The sequence below is a fragment of the Lynx rufus genome, unplaced genomic scaffold, assembly GCF_022079265.1.
Source record: "Lynx rufus isolate CCGP_SWC_20201006 ecotype Redwood Valley unplaced genomic scaffold, mLynRuf1.p SCAF_2, whole genome shotgun sequence".
Classification (NCBI taxonomy): domain Eukaryota; kingdom Metazoa; phylum Chordata; class Mammalia; order Carnivora; family Felidae; genus Lynx; species Lynx rufus.
The window spans coordinates 216,740,457-216,760,691 of NW_025814834.1; the positions used below are offsets into that span (position 1 = coordinate 216,740,457).

Genomic DNA, 20,235 nt, shown 5'->3' on the forward strand with positions numbered 1-20,235 from the left:
TGTTAATAAGTACCTCTCTTCCCCATTCTTAACATTTTTATCTCTTGGTGCTTATGGTTATTTTATGATGAATTTTCAAATTTCCATTCTCTCTCTCTTTTTTTTTTTCTTTACATGCTTTCCTACTTTCTTTCTCTTGCCCTCCACTTAGCTGGTTGAAATTTCGATGTGTACTTTGTAGAGGACATATGGTAATGCTTTCTTGACGTGTATTCCTGCAGAATTGACCCATATTCGTGGAAAGCATTTTTTTTTCTTATTCTTTTATTTACCCGTATCCTTTTTTTCTGGGTTATAGTACTTGCGGTTCCTAATCTGAGCTGGATGTGAACAATGAAATGGCATTCTCTCACATTTAAATTAGTAAAGTTTTTCACACCCCAGTGGGGAACTAAGGTGGTATAATCTTCCCCCCTCTTTTTTTAGAAAATCCTGGTTGAGTGTTTTCTTTTCTCCCAAGGTCCTGTTTAAGCATAGGTGTCTTATAGGTGACACCATATTTCACAGTGTCTCTTTCCTTTTTACCTCGAGGCCTGTGATTCTGATTCTCATGCCTCAAGAGCTAAGATTTTTTTTCAGACTCTTCCCTCATCTTCCTTATTTCTCCCCTTCCCACCCTCCCCCCATCCATATGACCTTGTGTCCTTGTTTTTGAATTGCTCCTTCCTGTTGTCAGAGTCCTACTGGAAACATTTTCTATGGGATACAGTACTTTGTATTCAAGCTCGAATTCCCTACAGAGAATTTGCTCTGTAGACCACCACCCTACTTCTGCTTGCTTTCTAAGATTCAGAAGCTCTTTCAGTGGGAAGAAATAGTTGCTCACATTTTGGCCTCCTCTCAAGGCAGATGGCTGACCTTTCCCCTCAGAGGTCATTGGTACTTGGCACTTGTAGGTGAAAGAAGGTGTTCCTGAGAAATGCAACTCTTACAGATACTTAAGGTTCCCCCCCCCCCCCCGCTTTTCCTTCTCCTTCATACTTGTAATGAAATAGAAAGCTAGAATGATTATGGACCAAGTTCATCTAGCCTTCCCCACTTCCCCCAAAGTCTCCGTGAAAAGGGTGTTGGTGACTGCCATTCATCCAAAACATTAAATCCTTTGCCACGTACCCAGGTTATAACATTCCCCTCCCCACACATCACTTCAGAAGCCCATCTCCCCTAGGTTATTGTTTTAAGGTGAGTACCATTGTATTGAATTATGGAAGGATGTTAATGGTTCAAGTTTTAGGGAGGAATTTTATTAAACTATCCCTGCTCAAAGTCATGGCTTCTTCCTCTTCTGCCCCTCTTCCTGTATATAAGCAGCCTGTGATAATCAACACAAGTGGTAGATGAAACTAGTGAAGTGCTCGGGGAATGCTTTGAGATATTTCAATCATTATTTACAAATAAGTGGTTGAAAACATATGCTCCTAAAAGCCCTAGTTTCTATGCATAGCCCTAGTGCCTATGCTCCTAGTGCTGTAGAACAACAGAACTTTGCCTGTCATGTTTTGTCATGAATACAGAGGTAACTTACCACCTTTGCAGAAATTGGGGTTTTGTTTTTATTATGAAGAAACCTGTAGCCTCCCACATACCCACACAGCAATTGCATAGGATTGGAAAAATCCCCCAAGAGCAGGTAGACTTATGATTTATCCAGACTGTCATTACATATAGTCTATTTGGCAGAGAGGCTCTAGGCCCTGATTGTAGAGTGATGGTATAATATGTTGAGTGAGTCAGAGGAGATCAGTGTGGAAGGCGGAATTTACAAAGCAATGCTGACACTGTAAGATCATGGAACCTGTGATTCTAAAACTTGGCAGATGTGACTATGGTTGGATAAAAGGTATAGTGGAGAAAAATGCTTTCTTGCTCTTTTTTCCTCAGGTCAAGTTGTGTAAATTGCTGCAGGAGTAGAGGAAAGAAGCCTTAGATTGGTATGGGACTTTCATACCCTATCTTTTCTAAGAATCTGTTGTCTTTGTAAAAGTCAAGGATAAAGCCCATGGGTTCGCGTTTATGCATATTCTTGTACTTGGAGCTATTAGAGTTGATTAAAAGGGAGTAGGTTATTGATGAAATGGGATTCTTAGTAATTTTACTTATATACACTTAATCTAATCAGTGCTAATAGCACTTACTATGGTGTTGGAAATGTTCTATATCTGCTCTGTCCAATATGGTAGCTCCTAGCCACTTACTGGCAAGTACTCGAAGTGTGGCTAGTGTAGACTGAAGAACTGAATTTTTAATTGTATTTAATTTCAGTTATTTTACACAGGCATACGTGGCTACTGGCTACCATATTGGACAGTACAGCCCTGTGTTAATTTCATAAGTGATTCACATGGCTCTGTAATAAATAACATGTGAGGGCATTTTCGCGTGGACAGGCATGTTACAATTTTGTGGACATGTGGTTTTATTTATTTTCTTTTAGAGAAAGTTGGAATGAAAAAGGGAATATAAAGACTCCGTTAGTATGCGACATGAAAGTTGCAATTTAAATTTTAAACAAAAAACCCAGGGGTGGCCTGTTTTCGTGTATTTAAGAGAAACATTAATGAGAACCTTATTATTCTGCCTTAATGATCTGTGTTCTTTGATTGTAAGAGGAAAGCATGTTAGTGGATAATGAAAAATGAAGCCTAATTAATAAATGGATTTTGTTCATTCACCAAATATTTGATTGCTTTCAAAGTTAACCATGGTATAATTTCTGCTCCTAGGAATCTAAGCAGAAACAGGAGACCATGCTTATACAGCCAGAGTAGGTTGGTGTGAAGAAAAGAGGTTCTCAGAGGGCTGTGAGAGCCCTTTCGAGGGGTTTGGGGAGTCAGAACAAGCTTCTCTGACAACTGACAGTTCTTCCTATCTCGCAGTACAAACTGAAATACTCCTAGGATCAGCTAGAAGTATTCTAACATAGTGTCTTCTGCAAAATGTGTATCATGCGGTGGGACTCTAGGGATGTGCAGAGCACGGTCTTTGTGTTAGTATCTTCAGTGTTAAGTGCCACATATTGAGCATCCTGTATCTGCTAGGTGTTGTGCAGATTAGTACTTTTACATGGGTTATTTTACTTCTTCCTCACAAGGACTCCATGGCGTGTGTTGTATTATTATCTTCTTTTTTAATAGATGAAGAAACCAAAGTTTAGACAGAGCAGTTGACTTGCCCACGGTTTAAAGCTAGCAAGGACCAGAGTGTGTTTCTGCTTGTAGAGGTTTTTTTTTTTTTTTTTTTTTTAATTTTTTTTTTTTCAACGTTTATTTATTTTTGGGACAGAGAGAGACAGAGCATGAACGGGGGAGGGGCAGAGAGAGAGGGAGACACAGAATCGGAAACAGGCTCCAGGCTCTGAGCCATCAGCCCAGAGCCCGACGCGGGGCTCGAACTCACGGACCGCGAGATCGTGACCTGGCTGAAGTCGGACGCTCAACCGACTGCGCCACCCAGGCGCCCCTCTGCTTGTAGAGGTTTACAGAGAAGAATGAGAGGAGACGATATATGAAACACATGAATTACTAAATAACAAGATATTTTACATTAGTAATATATGTTAAAATGCAAAGCTGTAAGATAATTCATTAAAGAGGGGCAAGAATAGTATGGCATGGTTTTGGAGGCATTAAGGATTACTTCTCAGATGGCTTGGATTGGACTTGTATGATACATAGTTATTCAACAAATGTTTATTTGCTTTTTTTTAAGTTTATTTATTTGGTGTGGGGGGGGGGGGAGGATGAGGGAGGGACTGAGGGAGAGAGAGAGAAGGAGAGAAGAGAGATCCCAAGCAGGCTCTGTACTATCAGCACAGAGCCTGATGTGGGGCTCGAACTCACGGACCATGAATGAGATCATGACCCGAGCTGAGATCTAGAGTCAGACACTAAGACCAGAGATACTCCCACCGCTTTGGCACCCTATGGTGTTTTTAGGTGTTAAGAGTCTCTTTTTTCCCTGGAGATCCTGATATTCCCCTGCTGTTTGTTAACATTTTAATTTAATATCCCACTTGAGGGAGTGGATTCCTCTCCCTTGCTCACTGGCAGATTCTTTTCCTTAACCCCCTTTGTTCTGTCCCTCTGTTCTTCTGTCCTTTCTTGGTAGAAAGTACCTGACTTGGCTTTATTTAGTCCTTCAGCTTGCCTTCTAAAACTTTTGTGAAGTGAATCCTTCTTTATATGGTTCTGTAGTTCAAGTTGACGTTGGTCTATAACATGAGGAGAAAATGACCGGTTGAATAGTTTGGAGAATTTTTCTAAAATCTGATCGGTGATTAAGGGACCAGTTGATGTGGCAGGTATTCGGGGCATCAGTTCCCAACAAGACTTTCTAAGGATTAGTTAAGTGCAGTTAAGTTGAATTTCTATTACTCTTGTCTACAACTCACATCACATACTATTCTGAGGAAGAACAAGAGTTGGCATTGATCTCTCTTTTTTTAATGTTTGTTTATTTTGGGAGAGAGAGCGAGTGAGCACAAGTACATGTGTGAGTAGGGGAGGGGCAGAGAGAGAGAGAGAGAGAGAGAGAGAGAGAGAGAGAGAGAATCCCAAGCAGGCTCTATGCCGTCAGCATGGAACCCAAAGAGGGCCTAGATCTTACGAACTGTGAGATTGTGACCTGAGCCAAAAATCAAGTCGGATGCTTAACTGACTGAGCCACCCAGGTGTGCATCCCCTGTTTTGGGGGGCATTGATCGTTTTTGGAGATGAATTACACTGGACAATATCCTGTGGGTGTTTGATCCTGTTGAGAACTAATTTGTTGAATAGTTTTCTTACCTATAGGCTTCTTCAACCCTTTAATAGGACAATATGTGGTGTAAACATTATGAGTACAAGCAATGTGTTCCATACTTACTTTAAGCAGAGGGTTTTATTGTGATGGTTGTTTGTCTTGGGCTGCTTGTCAGGGCATCCAGATTTTTATTTTCTTTAGGAATTTGGTTTGGGAAAAGCTGGCGGTGTCTATGTTTAGCCCTGTAGTCTTCATCTAATGCTCTTTCTGGGCCATCTCATTTAGTATCTGTACATATTAAAGTCTTTGGATTCTTTGTATTTTAGCATTTCCTATATGTTGAAGACTCCCAAGTCCATAACCTTGCCTTGGTCCTCCTGAGCATTTGGGGCTGAGACTATATTTCCAGCTGCCCAGCACTAAAGTCTCTCCATGACCTCAGTCTGGATGGCTATGTAATAGGCAACTGAAACGCAACACTCTTCAAAATTAAAATCTCTTCTCCATTCAGTTACATGCATCATCTTATGGGAACTAGAGATAGAAGCCCTGACATCATCTGCCTCCAGTTTGTCTTTGATTCCATCTGATAGATTACCAAGCCTAAAATTTATTAGAAAGGCTAATAGTGTCACCAACAAACATGTACCCTGCTGGTTTTTGTTCCTGGTAGAGAGTAGGATTGGCTTAGCGTGGATGTGGTAATGAGGCTCTCTGGATGCTTAGAAATGTCTTCCCTGCTATTGGGGGCTTCCGTGGGTTTTACATTGATGAGAGGAGCTGCTATTTACTATTACTGCCTTTTCTACACAATTCTAAAATTCTGTAGTAGTCTAAAAATGCTTCTTAGTTCATATCATATCATTTGTTTAAAAAAATATCAAAAGGGACAGACCTATAGGGAAGAAGCAATACACATTGCATCCAGCTGGTTAAAAACAAACAAAACTGTAAATTACCAGTTGTTGAAAATGGCACACATGTCTCTAGGTAGTTAGTCATATTGGTAGTCAGTTTGCAAGTTGCAAAGGAAGCAGGGACAAGAGTAAAGAAAGGGATCCTGTGCGTTTCCCTCAGGTCTCATAGATTTGATCAAATTGACTTTAATTGGAAGTGGCAGTTTTTCCATTGAAAGGATTTGAGAAGAAATTCCTCTGTTTTCTGAAGTGAGAAAGAGGATTTCTTTGGAGAATGCTGTTGTAACCTTATGCTCCATTTACATTTCAGCCTTCCAGGTTGCATTTGTCAGTTGCTTTTGAAATTTATGTTCTCTCGTGTTGAATATTGTTGCTTGCACTTTCCAGGTGTTCTTAAAGGTCACTAGAGACTAGAGCGCTTCAATATACGTTTACATTGGGCAATAGACTGAACTTCTGATAGTTTTGTGGTTGTGGATTAGGGAAGGAGTATTTTGCTTGTAGGTTTAATTTTTCCTTGACAACAAAATTGAGGAAATTTGTCAAGGGAACTTGACTTTTGAACAGTTGGGATACAGACCTCATTTAATCTGGCAATTGCTCTGCTGTCTTTTTCTTAAGAGTCTATGAGATGAAAGCTTAGAAAAGAATACCTGTGTGGTATTGATTAAGCCTGCCAACACGTGACCAATATAAGTCTTGTTAGCAGATGCACTTGCTTCTGGAAGAAATGCAGTGTCTGCCTCCTTGAGTCCTGCTCATTGTTACCGCAGTTACTGTTCATAGGTGTCATCCTTTCACTTGCTTTTTAATATTTAAAAAAAAAAAAAAAAGCTTTGTTGGAAAAGTTCTGAAGACATAGCTTTTCCTTTTTTTCCCTCCCAGTATTACTTTCCTTCTGATGATAATGTTCAGGTCTATAAATCATAAGGTTTCCTAACAGTCCAGTGGTGGATACAGGGCTGCATTAATAATTTATAAATGTCAGGATGAAGATAAGGGCTCTGGAAAACCTACAGTTTTGCATATATAATATTTAATAAAATTTACATTTTAAATTGTAATGCAGTAGATCTAATTTGTGTATGTTTTAATATAAACTGATAGCCTTGAGCTTTCTCACTCCATTCTTTAAAGAAACATGATATTTACTTTTTCTCACTTTGATACTTATCTTTTGGAGTCTTTTGTTGCAAACTAATGGGTTTCTTGGCAATGATCTTTCCAAGATCTTGGCAGACGCTTGCTTTAGAGAGGTGCCACATTTATATTGGAAAACCCTGACGTAGACTTGAAGGCATTCTCTTTTCCTTCCCAGGTGGACCTGGTCCAAGAGGTAAATGATTTTTTTTATTAGAGAATGTGTTACAAGCTGAGCAGGACTGGGGTTTTTCATGAGTTATGTGGGGCCATTATATCATCCTCTAAAGTTTGTTGTAATAAATAAACTAAGCTACTATATAATAATAGGGACTATTCTTGAATGTTTATCTGTTCTCATCAAGAGGAGGGTGAAAAAAAAATATCTTGTCTTCCGTATGAGTTTTTTTCTACGTACTGCTGATCACACATAGCCAAGTGTGTGTGTGGTTTTTGTTGTTTTTTTGTTGTTTGTTTTTTGTACACAGAATTAGTATCTGACCTTGAGTTAATGGTATTTAAGATTTTTTTGGTAAACATTTAATAGAAAGGTATACTTTCTGGTATACTCTTAAGCCATTTGTATTCTGCCAAGGGACTCTTTGAAAACTGATGGTGCAATGGTTTAACGTATTGGGGCCCGAAGCCACGTATGGTATATCTGAATAACCTGAGAGGTTACTGCTGACACCTGCAGTGGGAACTTCAGGTGACACTCTGTAGGTTTGTGCTGTCCCATGCTTCCTTCTGCTGTTTCCTTCTTTCCACTTGTAGTTTCTTCATTTTCAGGCTCCATTTGGCTCTGAGTACCCACAGATTTGACTCTTGTGCTTTTCAGCTTTTTGCTGTATATGTCATATATCACTTAACTGCTCTTGGCATCTTGGATGCCCTTCTTGGTCATGGAGAGACTTTAGTGCTGAGAAAAAGCAGTGCTGTCTTCATTGCTGATGAATGATGGCAGCTAGATAATTATATGTAAGAATGCTTATTTTGAAATCTAGACTCTCGTATTGGGCAGTGACCCTTCCCCTCCCTTTATGGTTATTCTTACTCTTAATGTTAATGTAATCAGTCATTTGGTGCCAACAAGTACAGGGAATCTAAAACAGTCAGCTATAGAACATGCGTGTACTGTTCAGATTACCTGGAGTTCATGCTTTTCCCACTGTTCCACATATGTAGAAGATGATATTTGTGTAGCATACTGGGTAAACTGGAAATATTTTGGGAGTGCTTATATGGGACTTTGTGAAAAATTCATTATGACTTCTCAAATATAAGACAGGAAGTAACAGTGAGGGAAGATAATAAATGTTGAATTTGCCTAAAATACCAAATAAAGGTTCTTCCAAATTTCTGTTGGAAAATTTGAGCTTGCTTCTGTGAACCATACATTTTTACATTAGATTCTAGGCATAAAATGACTAGTCAGTTTCTGATGAAGACTTTTCTTATGAACATGTTTTCAAATTCTTGATGATCACCATTAATGAAAGAATTTGTTCATCGCGCAGGAGGTGGCAAATAGAAGAATACCGCATTTTCTCTAGTTGCTGGAAACTTGTCATTAGCTAGAATTTAGTAATTTGAGTGTTTAAAACTCTGTTTCCAGAGTATGATTATCTTTTGTTAATTTATTTATCTTAAAGTTTTTAGTTATTTGTTTATGTTTGAGAGACAGAGATAGAGAGCGAGAGAGACAGAGAGCATGCGCACACACGAGAGTACAAGCAGGAGAGGGGCAGAGATAGAAGACGACATAGAATCTGAGCAGGCTCCAGGCTCTGAGCTGTCAGTGCGGAGGCTGACGCAGGGCTCGAACCCCGCAAACCACGAGATCATGACCTTAGCCTAAGTTGGCCACCCAGGCGCCCATATGATTATCTTTTAAATTTGGTGTCACACTTTCCTTTCTTTAATTGATTAATGTAATCACAGTTTTCTTAATCACATAGATTTTTGAATCCAGTTAAACCTTTCATACTAAGTATTTAAAAACAATACACCTCCCCCCTCCTTCTTTGACTCACCAATTCTTTAGGATTCCAATTATGACACCAAGTAAACATCACTAATGAGCCTATTACACCTCATGTTTTCTTTCTCTCTTTTCATGTGGACTTTACAGTGTTCAATTCGGGAACTCAGAAATGTTACTTAGCGAAGTTATTTTTTTAGTCCAGCAATTCTCTTTTATTAACTTGCAAGGTGAGTATCTTTCAAATAGCATACTCCGTCCCCAGGTCTTCTTTTGGACTGCAGGTGCATTTCCCTTTGAAATGGGGTAGGGGAGTGTTCCCATCTAATGTGTCTTCCTGGAGTGGAAACCAACAAGACTGTAGCAGCCTAGATTTTATTAAATGCAGCTTTTGGTAACATCACTAACTTGGAGTTTTTCTTTAGACACCTTACATATGCTTTGGGTTTCCCTGTGAATAAACCAGTGTATTGTTTTCATTTCTTTCAGGATTTTCAGAACAGGGTCCTTATGCGGTCTTTCCACCATCCCGTCACTGTAGCTTCACTGGTCATTCACAGATTTATTTGGCCTGTCGGTAATATCCTATTTGCTGCAGACTGTTTTCTTGCGACCTTGTGTATTTCATCCCCAGTTGTTGGTTTCAACTGGCCAGTCTCATGGTTCTTGATACTGCCTGTGTGGTGAAGACTAGATTTTTATCTCTAGCCTAGAGCTTTCTAACCTCTCAACTCTAGAGATCTGTTAGGCATTTCAAATCTAACCTGTTCCAAACAGAATTTCCCATTTTCCTTCTCTGCCCCATATCAGTAAATGACAGCTCTACTTGTCCAGTTGCTCAGGCCCAGATCTGGGCCCCTCCTTTGTCTCATACTACGTCCGATCTGACAACAGATTCTGATGGCTCTCTTTGAACAACGTATCTACAATCTGACCTCTGCCGGCACCTGCATGCTGCTACCTTGCCTAAATCAATAGTTTCCTAGCCCTACGGCAGCCAGAGAGTGTCTGTTAGAATGTCACTCACTTCCTTTTCTATGCAACTGGCTTTTTCCTCTTACTTCAGTCAATGCCCCCAGCTTTCTCTTCATCTCTGGCTTCCTTCTTGCTTTCGCTGTTTCAGCCACCTTGGCCTTTTGCTGCTGTCTGGGCATGCTTCTGCCTTGGGCCTTTGTACTTGCTTTTCTCTCTGCCTGGAGTGCCTTCTCCCAGACAACCACACAGCTTGCTCACGTATGTTCTTTAGGTCAGGTGACCTTTATCAGTGATTACCTTAAATAAATTAACAGCCTCTCATCCCCTTTGCCCAGCTTTGCTTTTCTCCGTAGCACTTACCACCAGGTAATACACTGCTCTTGTTTGTTTATTGTCTGCTCCTTCCCTTCTGTACTCTCAGCTCTCTGAGGTTACAGATTGTGTGTATTCTGGTCGCACAAGTATCTGTGGGGACTAGGGCACTTCCTGGCAGTCAGTGGGTACTCAGTAAATATTTGCTGAATTAATGGAACAGTTAACCAAGACTCTGCTCTGGACTTTGTGTTTATTTGATGATCAGGGTTACAACAGCTGCAACATCTAAGCATTGTGGTCCAGGCCCTGGGACTCCCCGTACTCCCTGCTCACTCACTGGTTGCCGGCATCTGGAACTGAGTAGTTCTGGTGGTTCTGCTTTTCTCTGAATGACATCAGGCTAACAAAGAAGGCAGGGTAACACATTTGGTCAACCTGGAGACAATCACACCCAGTCAGAGTAGCTCAGACATAGAAAATGGCAAATTGAGTTTTGATTTAGACTTCTGCTTTTAGTCAGGGCTACCTTTCCTTTTCATCTAAGACTCGGATTCTAAGTGTTTTTAGAAGGATTGCTCCAATGAGTTTTATGTTTCTGTTTTTCCCTTGATATAATTTGTACCCATGGATTAGAAGTGCATTATGAATGCTTTTGGTTTTTCATGTATGTGTGAAGTGTAATTGTGTTAACTATAAAATTCACCTTGCCATTACCTTTCGTCAAATGCTGAGAGCTTATGTGCCATGGTTGTGAATTACTTTGTATCTTGGAGCTCTGCAGACTGAAAGCAACCCTGTCCAGTTTACCTGCTTCTGAACATGTCATGCACAGGTGTAAGCCTGAGCACATACTACTGCATGTTAAAGATTATTGTGGTCCAGGGCCGCCTGGGTGGTTTAGTTGGTTAAGCGGGCTGACCCTTGATTTCGGCTCAGGTCATGATCTCACAGTTCATGAGTTTGAACCCCTTATTGGGCTCTGTGCTCATGGCGTGGAGCCTGCCTGGGATTCTTCTCTCTCTTCCTTCCTCTCTCTCTACCCTTCCCTGACTCGTGCTTTCTCTCTCTTTCTCAAAAATAAATAAACTTAAACAAACAAACAAAAAGATGATTGTGGTCCAAAGAAAGTTTCTCTCATTCTTAGCATTACATGAGATAAAACTTCTCCTTCTATGTGTTATTAACTATACTTTTACAGCTTTAAGAGGTGGTTTTACTCAATTACAGAGTAATAGCTCATCCTTATTTTAGCCAGATGTATCTTTTTTCTTGACTGGAGTAAAGCTTTGAGCTTTTTCTTATTAGTTTGTAACATTGCTGTTTGTGTGTTTTAGCATCTTTTTTCTTAACTGCAGTAAAGTTTTGAGCTTTTTCTTACTAGTTTGTAAAATGGCTGTTTGTGTGTTTCAACAGCTGTATTGAAATATAATTCACTTATAATTTACCCATTTAAAGTATACAATTTAATGGCTTTATTTATCACAGATAGGTGTAACTATCACCACAGTCAATTCTAGAACATTTTTTTATCACCCCTAAAAGAAATCCTGTAACCATAACAGTCATTCCCTGCCCTGTCCCCCACTTCCTTGGCAACCATTAATCTGCTTTCTCTGTGGATTTGCCTTTTCAGGACATTTACTATAAATGGGGTCATATGATATGTGGTCTTTTGTGACTGGCTTTTTTTTTGCATGTCATAATGTTTTCCAGGTTTTGTATCCATGTTGTATCAGTATTTCATTTCTTGTAATTGCTGAATAATGTTCTGTTGTACGGGTATACCATATTATAGTTCTCCATCTGCTTCGTTTTTTCTTTATGGCCTTGCTTTGGGCAAGTGAGCTTAGGAATTCTATCCCCTTTCACATCAGGGGCTTGAATTCATAGGCATTTGGTTTCCCTTGTACTTGGCATTGTGGACATCAGGTTTTCTCTTCAGTTGTATGATAACAGAAGCATCCACTTGGCCCCACAATCAGGCAACTCACCAATGAGTAATATTACCCCTAACAATCTTCAGGGCTTGCCAGAAACCATCAAGATTTTCAGGATATGTTACTTCTGTTTTCCTAATTCAGCTTTAGACACCTGTGTAATTACTATTTCAGGCAGTGCTTTGAATTAGTCTAGCTTATTTCAGAGAACAAAGAACATGCCATCTTACAGTTTTTGTAATGGTGTTAGCTTTATGGATTGCATGTTAGTCAAGCATAATTATGAATAAAGCAACACAGATGTTTAACCCCTTGAAATCTCTGCGATAGACAAATAATTTTATTTCTTTAAAGCAGTGGTTCTCCTTTGTAAGCAGTTTTGCTTCCCAGATGATATGTGGCAATATTTGGAGTTCTTTTTTATTGTCCTGACTGGAGCAGTGGGTTGTGCTGTTAGGATCTCCCATGGGTAGAGACCAGGGATAATGCACAGGACGGCGGACAGCTTCCACACAACAAAGAATGATCTGACCCCAAATGTTTATCTTGCCACAGTTGAGTAGGCCTGGTTTAGAGTGACGGTGAATTTTCCTTAACCCACTGAGCAGCAGAGACACAACTGTAGGTAGTGTGCAAAGTAAAAAATTCCGTGTGGATTTGGCAGAATTTCACATTTAACAGTATAGGACAACGATTGCTTATATTAAATGAGTTTGTGTGTTCTTTAAAGAAAAGGATGATGGGTTGATTGGTTATTTGTTTTCTCGTTTACGTATGGAAACCTGCTTAGGCACCTCATCTTTTGGAATTCCTTACTCCTACTTCAAATAAGAAGATTGGATATTGTTTGTTATTTAATTTTAATTGAGTTGTTAATTGTAATCTAGAGTTTTGCTGTTCTAGGTGCTTTCCAAACCTTTTGTAGGTCCTGTGTTTTGTTATTCTGTCTTTTTGGAAGAAATTAACATATTTGTCAGAGTCCACTCATCTTCATTCTTTCAGTTCTCCCCCCAAGTTTCTGAGGGGGGAAGTGTTCCTTTAAGCATTACATCCACTTCTGAATAAGGGGCGTTCATTCTGTGCTTCCTTATGTTTTGGTGCCACAAAGTTCCCTCTCCGAATTTGGCTAGTACATCCCATCTCCATTGTGTAGATTCTTCGAATAAGACGTGTGCTCTAGGGATGAGGGTACGAACTCAGGATTGATGGGAGTTTAAATATTCATTAACCCCAAATGTAGAGAATCGTTGGAGGGGCATGTGTAGCCAGCCATTTGCCTGTACGGTTGGGTTTGTCTGGGGGAAGAACTTCACAACCTGCTTCTAGTACCACATCAGTTTTAGATAAAACACAGTCTTACCTCTGCCAGGGTTCACAGATCTGCTGGCCCCATATTTCTTGGGCAGTTTTCTTAGGTCTTCCATGTTGGGACCATCTCCTTTTGCTCCTAAAGGAGAATGGTAAATGCAGAAATGGCAAAGGCAGATGTTCTTGAGGTGCTTTGGTTCCTGATCTAGTTAGACTTTCAGAGAGTGGATTTGAAAGCAACCTTGTATGGATAGGACTAACACCTCTTAATGGCAAATACCTCCAGCCAGGCAAGGTGAATGTTCCCAAAATGCTGTTTTCATCTCAAGGGCCTACAGTGACACCCTTTGGATAGCTTGCTTTTAAGGATGGGTAATTTAAGGCAATATGGCCTTGTGGTTAAGAGTCTAGGCTCTGGAGTCAGTGGCCTGGGTTCATATTCTAGATCTAACACATAGTTGTGTGATTTTTGGTCAGCTTGCTCAGCCTGTGTGTGCTTGCTTTTGCTTTGGGAAAATGTACATAACAACAGTACTTACTGAATGGGGTTAGGTTGATCATATGACCTATTTTTTTCATGAACAATTAAAAACAATTTTTTAAATGTTTATTTATTTTTTGAGAGAGATCTGGACAGAGTGTGAGGAGGGGAAGGGCAGAGAGAGAGCGGAAAACACAGAATCTGAAGCAGGCTCCAGGCTCTGAGCTGTCCGCACAGAGCCCGACGCGGGGCTCGAACCCACAGACCGTGAGATCGTGACCTGAGCCGAGGTCGGACGCCTAACCGACTGAGCCCCCCAGGCACCCCTGTCCTGGTAACTTTAACTGAGGTTGTGGTGTTGGAGGCGTCCTGAAGTAGAGGAGCTTGAGAGAAACTTACAAGGTAACGGTGACGGGATTTGTCGACGTCAGGATGAAAGGTGGGCAGTAAAGATGCTGCCTGTCTTGCGTGGCAAGGATGGGCAGGGGAACTAGTCACCGGGAGAGACCATCTAGAAGAGGGGCTCACTTGGGGCCAGAGTGTGCCTTCAGTTTGGATATGCTGGGGACACTTTGGAGACCTCCGGGAGGAGACTTCAGGTGGACAGTCTTCACTCTGCCGAGGTTTGGTAGACACATTTGGGGATCACCTGTGTGCATGTGGTGTGTGTGGACCGACGGAAGTGTAGGAGATTGGCCAGGGTGGGCGTTGGGAGAAGGGGGCCCCGCACAGGGCCCTGTGGAACTCCTGCACTGGCTGGCCCGGCTGGGGGCCGAGGGTCAGGCAGGTAGGCTCAGGAGAGGACCGTGCCAGGTAAGCCAGAGGCAAAAAGCCTTTCCAGAAGGAGGGTGTGTGGTCAGCCCTCTCAGGGGATGCTGAATGGCCAGATGGTAATGAGGTGGACTTGATAACAGAGAGGAAATGGCTTTAGTGGGAGTTGTTTCAGTGAACATGTGATAGGTAGGCATGGTCCTTGTCAGGTGGTGGAGAAAGGACACAGGTTAACAACAGATGACGTGGGGCGCTTGGGTGGCTCAGTTGGTTAAGTGTCTGATTTTCGGCTCAGGTCATGATCTCACGGTTCGTGGGTTTGAGCCCCGCACCGGGCTCTGCGCTGACAGCTCAGAGCCTGGATGGAGCCTGCGTTGGATTCTGTGTCTCCCTCTCTCTTTGCTTCTCCTGCTTGCACTCTGTCTCTCTCTTTCTCTCTCTCTCTCAAAAATAAAAAATAAACATTAAAATTTTTTTTAAAAAGTTAAAAAAACGATGATGACAGTAGTGGGATCCGCGAGGGTCCTTTTATAGGCAGGATGGGGAACAGTGGGAGTCTGGACTCTGTTCTGTCTGGGAGCCTTCCTGGAGTTGGGCAGCAGAAATGCCTGAGGGCCTGAATTTGAGCTGAGGTTAGGTAGACCGAGGGGAGGGGACGATTATTCTGAGCAGATAGGTTCCTGAGATGGAAGGAAGTGTTTTGAGGTAGCTGGAGCATACAGGAGAGGTGGCGATGGGGCTGCACAAGTGAACGGACAGTCAGGATGTGAAGGTCCCTGCAATCTTTGGAAAGAGGTGATGGATAGTGAATTGCACTTTAAGGGCTGAATTGTGTTGTGTGAATTGTATCTCTATAAAGTTGTTTTAAAAAAGTGGTGCGGTTGTCCGAGCTGCTGGCTGGTTGCACTGCAGGATGAATTGGAAGGAAGGCAAAAACAAACAATTTTAGTCACAGAGACCAGTTAGAAGGCAGTTGTATTAATCTGTGCGAAAGATGATGGCTTGTTACATTTCATCTGGCGCAACGGATAAATCAGAGATTCGGCATGTGATTGGGAGACCCGAAGAGCTGAGCAAAATGCCTGGTGTGTGGTTAGGCATGTGACAAACATAAATATTTCTTGCTCTGGTTCAATGAGGAAGAATTATGTGTACTTCACTAGCTGCATTTGGTGAGTCAAGTGTCCTGCAGAATCTGGCTTGAGTAAGTGAGATGATTGGAATTCAGGGAGTGAAAAGTCAGGAGGGAGAGGCAAGTTTTCATGGATAAGTGAGTTTTACATGATCCCAGAGAGGATCTGTTTGAATTTTTGTTATTTGTAGTCAATTTTACACGATCTGGTTCTTAATTGTGCAGTAGAACCCCCGCTTCCCCGCAAGAGAAGATGAGTTCTTGAGGGTATGGATGTGTTGGGCTCCATTTATGTCTTGCATGGCACAGTGTACTATTGGGGATTATCTACTGTTGAGAGTTTACATTTGTAGAGCGCTTTGCAATCTGTGAGCGCATCTCCATATGGTATGCTTAATTAACTTAATCCTTACAGCAGCTCTTGTGGCGTGGCTAGCTGTCGTCCCCGTTTTACAGCAGGGAAACGGATTCAGAGAGGTAGAGCGATTTGCCCAAGGCAGGACAGCACATGGCACTGCCAAGAACTTGGGTCTTGGCTTCTCAGCCCAGTTCTGTGCTGGGCCTGACCTTCTGGGACCTGCTTGGATAGTATCAGGAAGTGGGTTTCTTAAGTGTGGTTTCGGCCCTGAGGGTGACTGAATTTTTAGGTTTTTATCTGCATCGGCTCGGATCGGTAGTGAGGGGTTTGTGGGTGGGTTGTTGGCTTGATTTTGAAGGGGCGAGCGATGTTTGTACAGAAGGTGCAGTCACCTGAAGTCAGAAAGAGTGCTTCCGTATCACCGACTCTTGAAGGCCTTGGACTCTGATTAGCGGAAGACAGAGCCAGGCCGGCTGCCCGGATTTAGCAGTTGAGATGAGATGACAAAGCACAACCTGACGAGTGTGGAAACCAGTGAGAGGAGGATGTGTTTGCCACGAGTCCTAGGGGTGCTGCTTTTGGAAATGTGAGTTGTAAGTCTGTTTTGAAGATCCTCTCCACTCCAGCACGAGCAGTACATGTTTTTGTGGGCTTAAAAAATTTTTCTCAGAAAAACTATTCACCTTCGCTTCCTTGGTGACATCACACAATCTCGTGGCTTTCAAAACTAAATTAAAAAGTAAGTTTTTGTCTCCAGCCTGGACCTCTGAAAATCTTCATGTGGTTTTTATAGGCTTCTCAAACTCTGCATGTTCATACCTGATCTTCCTTCCAGAACTTGCGTAACGTCAGCTTCATTCACCCAGTGGCTCATGCCAGAAAGCTTGGGGTTGTTCCTGACTTCTTTCTCTCACACCTCACCTCCCGGTTTGTCAGCACATCCTGTTTGACCCTTATCTTAAAGATACATAGAAAACAGGACTTGTCCCCTCTCTGCCACCACCATGCCAGTCTGCCCCAGCTGCCTTCGCCGCTTACCTGGCCTGTTGCAGCCAGCCGCCTCCCTGGCCGGTCTTAGTGCTGCAACACGTGCATCCCTTCAGGATTTTTCTCACTGGCCAGAGTGATCTTGAACAGAAGTCAGATCATGTCTTCTTGCTCTGTTGCTCAGATCCCCGCAGTGGCTCAAGTGTCATTTGAGTCACTGCATGTCACATCATGGCACTTGAGTAAAGGCATCAAAGTTCTTACTCTGGCCTACAAGGCAGGATCCAGCCCCCCCACCCCCCACCCCCCGCCCCCATCTCCTCTCCAGGTGCTTCTCTCTTTCTCATACCACTGCAGCCTCCTATGTCCTGAGCGTGCCCAGCTCACTCTTGCCTCTGGACATTTGCACCTGCTTTCCCTCTGCTGGAATGCTCTCCCTTCGTGTGTCCTTAGGGCGTTTTCTCTAAATGTCTTGCTCGGGGCAAACCCTGAGGGCTTCCCTGACCATCATTTAAAATTGCAATGTACCCATACTCTATGTCCCCCTTGGATTCCCCATGTAAGATCTTTTCATGTACTATATATATATATTTCTTTTGAGTATGATTCTTCTCCCCACTCCCTAAAACATAAATGCCACGAGGGCAGGGAGTTTGTGGTTCTTTGCTACTCTTCTCACACCTAGAACGGTAACTAGTACACAATAGGGGTTTGGTAGACATTTGTTCTGTGAATAAATGAAGATTGTTGTGGATCTGAACATGTTATAGAGTAGATTTTCTCTCGTGTTATTTGTTACGATACGTTATACTGCTTTCTGTTCAAGTGGGTGGAGCAGTGGATTGACAGAGACACTTTCAACGTTTTTGTCTTTCTTAGTGGACAAGAATTTCTTTTCTGGAAGGGAAGGGCAAAGACAGGTTTCCTAAATCTGTCTGTGTGAATTATCAGCCTGGATGCCTGTGGGAAAAGTTAGCACCTGTGAAGAGCTGGTGACCCTGGGAACATAGATTGTAACCTGAGGAGTAGGTTGTTCAGGTTGGATGGGGTTTACCTGTAGGACTGCTTTCCCTTTGGAAGAATCATTGGGTGTATGGCTTTGTGCACACGATCTCTTCTCAGTTGCCCTTCTGTAGTCTGTAAAGTGGGGACGGTGACTTCTGTCTGGTTCACTTCACTGAGTTGAGAAAAAGAACTGAGCGAGATCATGGCAGGAATCTGCTGTGAACCCAGTGTTGTTAACAAAAACGCTGTTGTTGTAATGGTAAATCTTTTCTAGCAAATTGAAGTGACAACTACCCTTCTCAGTGCCATCTGGCTTCTCTCTGGGTCCCTTTCCTTAAATGTCACATTATTGTTGTATGTTGGTCATTGTGAGATGAAGCTCAGAAAAATTATGATTAGTATGGGAAATGCAGAGGGAAAAAAATATCCCCACTGCACTGTATTTTAGAGCCAAATGTAAATGGTAATTGCCTTTTGTTTTGGATTATCACTGTTCTTAGTTACCTGAAAGTTGGATACACACACGGGATTTCATTTTGTGGATGCTTTCTCTGTTTTTTCTTGAATTTTTCTTTCTTGCTTACTCTTGGCAGAAGCAACTCAAATTTCTTTGTAAATAGAAGCTAGTGTATGATTTTGTAGGGAGTGGTGTTGGATGTATAATTTGGACTTACTATTTTTTTCCTTTTTGAGTGCTGAAATAATATTTTTACATAATTTTCTGGTTATCTTCTTAACCCTGGAGAGAACGGTCTTTTTCTTAAATTCATCAGATGTCTGTCCTGAAATACATCTGCGAGGTTTTCAGCCTAAGCCCTTGTTCTTTCGGATTCCCGGGAGACCTTGGTATGTTTTTCAGTGTCAAAGAGGAATGTTTTAACAACGGCGTTAGCTGATAGTTTTCTTTCTTGCATGATTGGCTTGTTCATGCTTTAACTTAAGCCCAGTGGAGAAAGTAATATGTCTCTTTGAGTATTTTCAGTTGCTAGCACTAGTGGCCTACAGGGACTTAGGAGTATATTACTGTCTGTTTAGCAGATGATTCATACGGGCAGAACTTTTGCAGGCACTAAGATAATTTTTCATTTTCTTAAAATATGTTTAGAAAATGGAAATCCTATCTAGAAGCATATTTCCCGTGTAGAAGGAAGCAATCTAGGTTTGTGCTACATGCTTTCCCCCTTCTGACTCTGTTTTAAATGATCAGCTTTATTTGCTCCTTCATGGGTCTGTCTCCCATAGGTGGTTGTGAACATTTTTTATTTTCTCGAATGCCTAAGGATAGTTGAGGTGCTTATGGAAAGGTCTTCTCTGGTGTCAGATTTGACCTAAGAGCTTTGGAGAGAGTATATGATACTTTTTATGGTTTTGATGTGACCGAAGAGAATTTTCTCTGTGTCTAAGGCATGTAATTGCAAGCTGATTTGTTTGTTGCTGTCTAAGTAAAGAGGACGGATCTTTTGTTTGTTTGCATATGTTGTTTCTTATCCGGCCCTAGTAACACAAGAAACAGATGGTTCTCATATTGATCAGTTTGCTTTTTTGGCATTAGAGCATTGAGGGCGAGGACTCTTGAGTTCTTCCGTCATTGTATCTTCAGTTCCGAACACCTGGCACATAGATAGTGTTAAGTACAGATTGTTGAGCAAATGAAAGAAGATGATACAGGACTGCAAAAGATAAATTACTGGCGATTATGACTGTCCAAAAACTGACTGGTAAACAAAACAGTCTGTGTCCATCTGTTGTCCTCCCCCCCCTCCTATGACATTTTTGTTAAGAACCGTGTTGGGTTGGAATTTGGGACTCTGTCTTCTCATTGTAAAGTCTTAAGAACGTCAGGCTTTCCTTGTTGGGTTTAGTTCTAGGGAGGAGTTTATTAGGGAAATTACTAAGAGTGGAAATTTGGAAGAATGTAAAAACTACCTAATATTCCCTAAAGATGGAAGATTGTTTTTGGAAGCTGTTATGTTTTATTCAGGCAGAGATAATGTATCTTCAGAGGTACCATTTTTCATGGAAAATAAATAGAATAGTAGGCTTCGAAGATGGGAAAAGGTACATTGAAGGCAAAAGAATCTTGTTTTGCGGTCATCACTTTTGTTTGCGTCCACACTTGGTTTATTCTTGAGAGGAGCTCTGGAAATTTGGAGTGTGGCTACAAAGTTTTCCGAAGATAGTACCCTGT

General features: G+C 41.7%; 1 protein-coding gene across 3 annotated transcripts in view; it reads left to right on the top strand.

Annotated features, from left to right (window-relative positions):
* RERE (arginine-glutamic acid dipeptide repeats) overlaps window positions 1-20,235 on the top strand; it is a 423,597-nt gene that overhangs the window by 142,039 nt on the left and 261,323 nt on the right. The window lies entirely within an intron of this gene.